Raw genomic sequence first — 9,987 nt, 5'->3', positions numbered from 1 at the left:
GGACGGGCTCCGCTCGGCCGTCCGATCCCCGTTTGTCGGCGGCGAGCGGCACCATTTGGTCTCGCGGTCAAAAGTTGGAAAGGGCAGCGAAGCAAGTGATCCGTAGCCAGACCGGAGCCAGAGACCGCTTGGCTGTTCACTCACTGGCTACGACGCGGGGCTTGAATTTGTGCATACGACGCTCGCTCGCCCTGGAACGCTACATGTATTCATATTCAGATTTTTGGGCGACAGACAATTCCATAAAAATAGAGAGGAAATGTCACTCTTAACGTCGCGCGTCAATTCCGTCAACAAATACCGAGCGGACAAGGATGCGCCGTGGCTAGCGAGAAGCTTTGGGTGCCGTGAAATCGTTTCAAAATGGACACGTGATAGCCGCCGATACGTTACTGCTCGTGCGTTCGGAGGCTTTCAGGGGTGGGGGGGGGGGGGGGTAAATGTCCGGACTGGACCTGAGAGACGGCCGTGACTTGAATTCGGGCCAACAATTAACAGCGTCAACCTTTCCGTCCGGCTCGCTCGGACATGTTGCCGAGATGCCTTCTCTTTCCTCTTGCGTATCAGAGTTCGTATTTGCTTCACCGGCGTCGCTTCCTTTATCAACGAAAGCAGGGCGTGTGGTCAAAGTGGGCGGGGGGTCGACGACCTCGCCGACGCACGCCCGACGTGATCGATTGTGAGCGTCCCTCGGTGTCGGCACCCCGCATCGGGCGTTACTCACAAACCTCGGTTGGCTTTGAGCTCCCGGGGGTCCCGCGTCAAAGACCCGGCGGCGGATTTTTAGCATTTGTAATAAGGCGTGCCGCGCAGGGTGCCTGATCGCTGAAGGCGATCAACGCCGGAGCGCTAAAGAAAAATAAACGGACTGTAAATCAACGGGTGAATGGGCAAACATATTTTGAAAGGACTTCTTTGTTTGACTTATGGGACACGAAACTGTTCTGGGCGACCTCGCGGTCAGGAGCCGGCGGTGACTTTTTATTTGATCAGCTGATAGGAACCAACACCCCGGACTGGCCACCAGTCCGGGGTGTTGACCGAAGCTCAACGGCCTGTTTTGGAATGCGATTAGCTGGCGAAATTCCAACATCAGACCTCGACACTGCGAGGCGGATGCGCTCGCCGCTACCGCCACCGCACAGCTGCTCGACATTCGGGAAGGAATTGTTTTGGAATGACAACGCTGTCCCTTGTTGTTGTTGAGTCACACTCCAGATCTCCTGTCACGTTCTATCGAGTCCAGCTGATCAATCCAAAGTTTGAGTGCCGCAGCGGCGGTCGGCCCCGCCCGCAAAAACCCAAAATGTGGCGGGTGGGGCGCGAAAAGAGGAACTTTAGCTTTGTGGCGCTAAAGTGGCAAAATGGCCGCAGAGTCTACAGCTGCAGTTCAAAGCCCGTCGGCGTTTGAATCTTAACAAGAAAGAGAGGAGGGGGCTCGGGGGGGCCCCGATCTTCACCGTTGCCTCGCGCGCGAAGGAAAACACGCTGGCCGACATCAAAAACACAAACATTAAAGGCTGCGAAGACAATCGCATCGAGACCCGCGGCGAGTGCTGACGCGCACGAAAGCAAAGAAAACAAACGACACGAACCCGCACATGGACGCAACATGGGTCGCCCCCCCCCCCACCCCCCCCCTCGGGTGTCCCCGCGTGGCCAGACGTGCCGCTTGCGCTGTCGGGCCAACATTAAGGCCCGGCGCCCGTTTGAAGTCCCACCAAAGTCAGACCCCGGCCGGGATCTCTCATCTCGCATCTCCCTTTTAACGCCGACATTTCATCGGGCCTCCTTTTCATGCTCCCGCCTTTGAATTCTGCCTTTTTAAAAGACTAATTTGAACTTCATCAAGGCTGCGAAAGCACAGCAAAGGCACGTCATTAAGATTCTTCCTTCCGCGGCCAAAGCGACGGCGGCCTTCCGATGTGCGGCGACTGATAAACACGCCGTTGCGCCTCTCTAAGTGGCCGACGTAAGGAGGGCGTTTAAAGCGCCGACTTTGTGCATCCGAATGCAGAACAATCATCGCGGCGCTTTCCAAATCCCAAAAAAATCTGCGCTCTTTCAATTGCTTCCACGTCGCAAGAAAGAAACCTGAAAATGACTCGCTGTCCGCCGTCGGAAGGAGAAAGGGGGCAAAACCGCCGACGTGAACTAAGAAGCGGGACACGCGTTGACGGCGTAACCACGATCCGGCCAGCCCGACACATGTCGGCCGTCCGGATTTCCTGCCCGCACATCAAGTGGGACCAGGTCAGGCCCCGCCCACACGGAAACGGAGACTTCACAGATAGCGATACCGCGTTATTGCGCATATGTTAAATGTAAGCCCAAATATGATGACCTCTGGGGTGACCCCGGCCACCCGACCCCTCCCTCTCGCTTTCCCGTCCTCCGTCCTCAGCGCCAGCGGAATAAAATAACATTCAGGTTCCTTGACTGGTGGCTGCACGGAGTACACGCAAAGTATTTGCGGGATACGCGAACGTGCGACGTGCGCTTGGCCGGCAGCTCCACGCGTCGAACGGCGCCGGGCCACAATCCTGCTCCGTTCGCTTTTGGGCTCGGAACAACCAACTTTTTCGCTTTTTAGACCCCCCCCCCCCCCCCCGACTTGTCCCTCGCATCCTCCTCGCGCGCTGCTGACCCGGGCTAATGTTTCTGTTTTTCCACACATCAAACGTGTGTTTGTTTACTCCAACTCCGACCGCCCGGTCCGCCGGGCCGGGGGACGAGCAGAACCGACTCCCCCCCCCCCCCCACACACACACACACACATTTTTTTTCTTTTCATGTGGATCACAGCCTCCCTCGCTTCGACCCCGCACTGCCTTCCTTGCTTTGGAAAAACTAGCAAATGTTGTTTTGTCACTTTCATATTGCTCCGTTGCGTCTCCTGCTGGCAAATCATTTACTACACACTCATAACAACATCATATATATATTTATACATCTACACAGCACAGCCGCCGACTGGATAGAACATCAATAGCACGCAATAATTCATGTAAGTCTTTGAATATGTGACTAAAAAAAAAAAACAAAAACAAGTGTGTACGCAACACGTACACGGTACCAACTACCGGAGACAAATTCCGTGCGTGTTGTTCCATACCTGGCCAATAAAGCCGATTCTGAAATCTGGACTTGACGTTCAACCCGCCGCCATCTCGTCCGGGCCAAAACAAAAGTTCTCTTTGAACTTGACATGGTGAAATGAAGTTGGCACACGATAATACGTTCAAATACTGTCAACTTTGTTGCACGAGGAGTATCACAGCGATCGACCGGTTATCTCATCTTACTCACCCTTCTGAGGACCCGAGTTCAAATCCTTGCCCGTGTGGCGTTTGCATGTCCCCACCCATGCTTGCGTGGCTTTTCTCCGGGTTCTTTGGTTTCCAAAATGTGGTTGGTTAATTGAGGACTTTCATCTGCCTCGCGGTGCCCGAAGATAGCCTGAAGCTAGGCCCCGGCACTCCCGTGACCGTTGTGGGGATAAGCGGCAAGGCGGCAGGACGGATGGTTGCGCAAAAAGATGTGAGCCGTCTTATTTGGTTGCGTTCAAATGAAGTAACAGATGGCGTTTGGGCAGATGGAGGGTGAATATTCTCAACGTGTGAAAATCTTCTTCTTCTTCTTTTCCTTTCGGTTTGTCCCGTTAGGGTCACCACAGCGTGTCACCCGTAGAGCTGCAGATAGTCAAATAAAAACAATCAAATAAGTAAATTCAACGCGCAAGGTACACAATTCACACACTATCTCGGCAAAGTTAAGGTAAGGGTCCGAACCCGTGTGAAGATCGAAGAAAAAGAGAAAGAGTTTCACCCGGCAGGAGTGGAGCAAGCGGAAGTTGAGCATTGTGTCCACTTGTCCGGCGTCCTCTAAATCCTCACCGTCCTTGTCGTCGTCTTCTTCTTTGTGGTCCATCCAATGTAGGCCTCGCTAGCGTTAGCTCGTCGTTGGTTATTTAATTTCGCTCCGATAAGCGTCACCGGCCTCAGAAATGGGCAAATCCGCTCCCTGGTTGCGGGGTTGGAGCAAAACAGGGGTTAGGATTTGGATTTTGGGGATGTCAGAGCCAGCTCAAGGGAGCGCCGGAAGTCCAGCCTGCGCCGACGTGTGAAAATATGTCTCAAAGATAAATTCAACAATTCACAGGGAGAATTTAACCTTTTCAAATGACAAGATATGATAAATGCACACCGAATATTAAAAAGATGTCAATGGCAGATATGTAAGTGGATTTGAAAAACATGTAACTCGTTTCGGTTTAGGACGTTGAGTGTCCTTAAGCGGAGACGCAAAAATGCATCAGCAGCGCAATTCCTGTAGGTTTTTTTTTTTTTTTTTTTTGGGCACGATACCGTTGGGAGTGCACATCCGTATAAATGAGACCCTTCGCCAAAAAGGCTCGAAGAAGTTGCGTGTGTGGTTTTTGGCTTTTTTTTTTTTTTTTCTCCTTCCCTTTCCCGCAGAGGTTTCGTGTTGTCGGGCTTCCACTGTGGCCCACAGGCATCACGCTAATTTCCTCACGCTCAGCCCTGTGGAGGGGCTGCGGAGAAACTCGATCGTGGATGTCTGAGACGTTGCAAAACGCAAAAAGGACATTTTGAAGTAAGAAACCCATCCGTGAACTGTCGTCGGCGTGCCAAAAGTTTCTCCTTACGACTTCTTTGCGCTAATGAGGATTATGCGCTCGACCCGCCGTCTTCGCTTTCGTTTGAGGGGGGCGCGACAGCATCCGCGTTGTTTGATGATCAGCCAGATGTTTGGATTAGAGAGTCGGGTCAGTGTGAAGACAAGCCGTCATCTCCGCGTGTGCCCAAACAAAAACCACATGTTCCCCGGGTTCTGGTTCTCTTCACAGTCCGACGCATCGCCCTGGGAAAGAACGTGGAACCGCAAAAGATCCAAAGACATGTGGTTAGCCGTAAAACCACCCCCCCCCCTCCCTCTCTGTCAATCCTGTTCGCCGAGCCCCAAGCAGTCGTGGAAACAAGAAGGGGGGGGGCATCAGGCAGCAATCCGGGTTTTGCGTCATCGGGGAGGGGGCCAGGGGGGGCGTCCTTATGTAGGCTGGCAGCAGGGCAGTGGTGACAGTCGCGGGCTGAAACCCGAGTTGAACGTAAACACCGAGGAGAAGACATTTGCGCGTTGGACAAAATGATTCTTTTCCTCCAGCTGCAGAGAAGGATGCTCAGTGATGTCTCCCGGAATCGAACCTCGGTCTGCTCCCAGGTCCACCGCGACTGCCACACAGGCAGCGGATTCTATTTCAAACCCTCGGTGTCTTTGCACCAGACCCTGGTGTACCTCGCAATGAATCCTCAGGGTTTAGCACTGACTGCAGCCAAGTCCAACTGACTTTGGACTCGGACCGGTTCCGCTCTGGACCGGTTGCCACTCAATTGAAGACTAAAACGAGACCATTCGTCGTTGCATTTACACCTCCAGAAGAATTTAGGTCGGGGGGTGGGTGGCGAAACCTTTCTGCCCCAAGATGGACTCTCCCGTAAGGTTGCTGATGGTCGCTACCAAGTCTGCGGTTTGAGAGCGCAGAAAACTAGCAGTGAGCTAAAATTCTGGGCGTCATTTCCCACAACACAGCACGAGTAACAGTGTCATCGAATTACTACATTCATTGTTTTAGCCATGTGGTAGGGAGTCGGACTACCCAGCGTAAAAACCACGTCAGACGGAGACGGCATTTGAACTCTGCTGCACAGCGGCTGAAGCGGCTCGACAGGACTGAAGTGGACCATCGGGAAATAATTACAGCGCAACGCTTCCCCGCACAAAAAAACCATTGACCACCGCACGTTTAGAAGCGCCATCCTGTGTCGGCTTTTGTGGCTCCACATTCTCAGAATGTGCATTGAACCACAAAAACGTGGTGCAGTTGTCAAGGAAGAAGTGGATCGTCCCACCGGAGAATAAAAGAAAGTGCGCATTGATTTTGCCAGGCTGTCACTGCAGACATTTGGTCGACTTGTGACCAAGTAGTCCAGGCTGCCCCCTTTTGGAACGACATTTCCCCAAATTCTCAGATACTTCCACCCGATTCCACTGTTCATAATCCGGCGTCCTCCTTCTGGGGAACTACAGAATGACTGCAGTGTTCTGAAGCGCCGGTCTCGGTATCTTATCTTTTTGTAACTTTCCGCTACTGTAATGGCCGTCAAAGTGAGGCATTGATCCCAGGAGGAGCCGCAACCGTGGCCCGAAGGCGCAGGAATATCAGGTCACGCGGTCACGCCTGGCCGGGTTCCAGATGAGGCCCCCGTTTGGCTAGATGGACCTCGGTGTCCCACGGCCGTCTGGGATGATGCCTGCGTGGGACGGCTCGTGAGGCTGAGCCGCGTCGCAAATGAGGGGTTCGCGTCCCGAAATTGGGAGTCTGCCTTGCCCATACGTTCGACGTCCCCGCCCTGGTGGAGTGGTGGGGATCGACAGCGGGTTGTGTTTTCGCGAGACCTCATCTGAAGCCTCCGCTGGATCGCGACTGCTTTCGGGGCGACGGTTCACGTCAGGGCCCGACGGCCAGGAGACGCTGCGACCTCGGACGGCGACCGTTTAGAAACTTTGCTGTAACCGCTTTCCACGAAGGCAAAGTGATGATTTGAGCCTTCTGCTCTTCCATTGTCACCTGAATGTGCGGAGTGGCAAACTCGTGAAACAAATTTCTTGAGAGGGTGATGGGCCGGTGGCCGGAATTTAAGAGTCAAAAGTTCAAAATGTTGGCAATTCAGACCACATGCTCACTGAGGGACGAATGATTAAATTGAAGGCTATTTTCTCGACTGTTGCGTTCCTCTGAGTCTTGAGCTTTTTTCCCCCCACCTCGCTAGCCATCGTTTTGCTTAATTCCTGAAAGACAACCAAACGAAACGTTTTCTCCATGCCTGTGAGCAGATCCCATTGCTTTCAACCCATCGATCGAGTTTGTGCGCCTCGTCGGTCCCTTTCGAAGTTGCTACCGTATTTTGGGATCTGACCTGTTCCCATTTTCTTGGCCTCCTCGTGCGCGGATTCCACTGGATTCCTTTCCTTTCCTTTCAGACTTTTGTTGTTTTTCTCTCATTGGAGAATCCCAACATAAAATGTTTGGGGTAAACCTGAGGCCGTGACCTCAAGTCTTTGATATCATTTCAGTTCTTTTCTACCACCCACAAGTACCCCGAAGGCCGTTGTATACAAACAGTATGAAATGGTCTATAGCCCCTTGTTGGAAAAGGACAATCGCGCGCTGACGTCAAAGCCTCGATCCGGCCAATCAAACCACTGGTGCGTGATCCCGGTTCCACTTCCTGTTTAGGTTGCCGCCTCGCTGACGTTCACAGCTGGAGCCTTTGATCCGGACCGCAGGTAGCGGATGCCGAATGGCGTCGGCGGGGAACAATAGACCGCGAGGATGCCGACGTGCGGCGGCAGGATGGCACGCAGTCGTAGCGAGGCACCGAAGACTGACGCGCAAGAATGGAAACAGAAAAGGCAAAACAATGCCAAAGGTCCAGAGGGAACTCTTCCTAACCTTGGGATCTGCGGTGTGGAACCAAATGAGAATTAGGGAAAGGATTGGCGTGACTAGGAAGCCGGAGGACTTGAAGCCATCCGCCCTTGAGTTGTCTGCCGAATTCTGCCATTTAACCTTCCAGGATCAAAGAAGTGGACGAAAGGCATAACACACTCTGGACTGGTTGTCAGTTCGTAGCCTCCGTCAACTGCAAAAGTTTCCCGCTTGCAAATAATTGCACCTGTCCCGACGTCAGGGTCGTCTACGTTGATGTATGTCGCGCAACAACATTGCTTTCGCTACAAAGCAGCAGGAGACCCGCTTTTTACACAGGAAAATCGCTGGTCGTGCGTCACGGTTGATTTTACAAATCATCGACTGAGCAGAAAAAGCCAACCCAAGGTCAACATAAAAAACTGGACTTGGGCCATCCTTTTGTTTTCAGTCGTAAATCCCAATCACCATCACAACCCCTGACAGAAGTCCCACGACAGCCTGGGCCCCCGGCCCATCGGAAGACCCCCCCCAAAAATTAAGAAAAAAAAAAAAAAAAATAAAAAATAAACATCAAAGCTGTCACACAAGCGCGAGTCTTCCAGCTTGAATCGAGGAATGGACAATTGGTTGTGGGAAAAGTCTGGGGATTGCCCTTTGGTGCTCCAGCAGAACTTTGCCCCGCTGCGCGAAGCAACGGCCAGAAAACAAAGCCACAGATGCCGCAAAATATTCACACGAGAGAGAACTAACCCGAAGCCACCGGCTTGCGAACAAACAAAATATTCTCATAAACTGAACCCTGAAGTATTTTGTGGCTAGTTTGTCATTGCTTGAACTTTGGTGGGCTGCTCATATTTGCTGTTGGTTTCACACGATGACGGTCAGCGTTTGCCGACAGGGTCGACTACAGGATGTGCAAAAATAGGAAGGGTACAGTTTGTTGTTGACCCCCCCCCCCCCCAATGAATTTCGTGTCCCCCTTAAGATGGAGTGACCTCCGGGTAAGGTGACAATTTTGTTTTGACGGCGAGAAAACGGGCCGCTGGAGCAAAGTGAAGACCGCGGACCGTTGAGCAGCCAGCAATTGTCAAGTCCTCTTTAGATGCCTCCAAAATGTAAAAACGGGAGCCTTTCTTCTTCTCCCCCCCCCCCCCGAACGTGTCGTTGTCCAACCAAGTGCGTGGCCCTTCAAAAAGAAAAAGGAAAAAAAAAAAGAAAAGTCAATCTAAAATAGGCGCCGACACAAAAGAGGCGTTCACAAGGTCCTCCTGACTGAGGACCGGCGCTGAGCAAGCGCTTGTGAGGAGTCCAAAGGGTGGCCTTCAAGTGTATGCGCTGACCTTTCCTGATGAAAGGAGGCCCCAAATGCTATTTGAACAATATCATGATGGCCTTTCAATATGAAAGCCACGCTACTTGAAAAAGGAGGGAGGGGGGCGCGCATGCCAGACGTTGGCTCGGAGAGCTGTTACATATTTACGCTGGATGATGGCGTTGCAAACGCTCTGATCTTGAGGGGAGCGGTGGGGCGAATTCAGTTAAGACCGACATGACGCATATCTTCAGCTGGATATGAAGCGGGAACCTGATCAAAGACTCAGTGGCATTGTGTCCCATTCAAAAGAAGCCGTTTGATTTCTTTTTCTTCCTTGTCCAAAATTATTCATATCCTTTGTTGGAATGCACACGACAGCCCCCTTCGTGAGCCGCAATTCTGCCTCACTTTTCGGCAACCAAAATATTGAAACAGTCCCCTCCAAAAGTATTTTTTTTTTTTTTTTAAGAGCAATAGATGAATATGAGACAAAAGTTCAGGATTGGGCACCGCGGTGGAGGTCGTCACATCCACCTCACAGTTCTGATCCAGTTTCCCCACCTGCCCGGCTACAAAACGGTGTGCGTTTTCTCCCGTGGTCTGGTCTTCATGTTTGCAGAACAGCAAATGCACTTTTCGCGTGTGAAACTCAAAGCGCTATTTAATGTTTAAAAACTTAACACGCCCGAGTAGCTAGAAAAACGCATGAGGTTTGTTCCAAAAAAAAAAAAAAAAACTGCTCCGTGCAGAGTTAACAGCAACAGTTCTGAACTTTTGTCTCATATTCATCTTTTGATCTGAAAAAAAAAAAAAAAAACATCACAGGAAAGCGACCTTGCCCTTTCAATACTTCTGAAAGGGGGGCAGTAAATCAAGGCGGAAAACAAAACAGCAAAATAAACAACCCACAATACGAGAGGCGAGTGAGCAAAATCATTTTTCATGTGACCGCAGCACGTTGCGCCACAGAAGCGCCTTTCGAATCCTCGTGTTGTCACCGACTCCCACGTGGCGCTTTGCTATTTTTGTGGACCCGGATGCGAGTGGGCGCGGATTTGAATCTCAGGCTAAAAATAAGACGGAAAAATTCCCTATTTACGCATTTGCTACGGACGACATCACGGCGGCGTTTATAGCCGGCTATTTCTGAAATCAAAAT

This window comes from Syngnathoides biaculeatus, chromosome 16 (assembly GCF_019802595.1).
Source record: "Syngnathoides biaculeatus isolate LvHL_M chromosome 16, ASM1980259v1, whole genome shotgun sequence".
NCBI lineage: Eukaryota > Metazoa > Chordata > Actinopteri > Syngnathiformes > Syngnathidae > Syngnathoides > Syngnathoides biaculeatus.
This window is presented reverse-complemented; position numbering follows the sequence as displayed.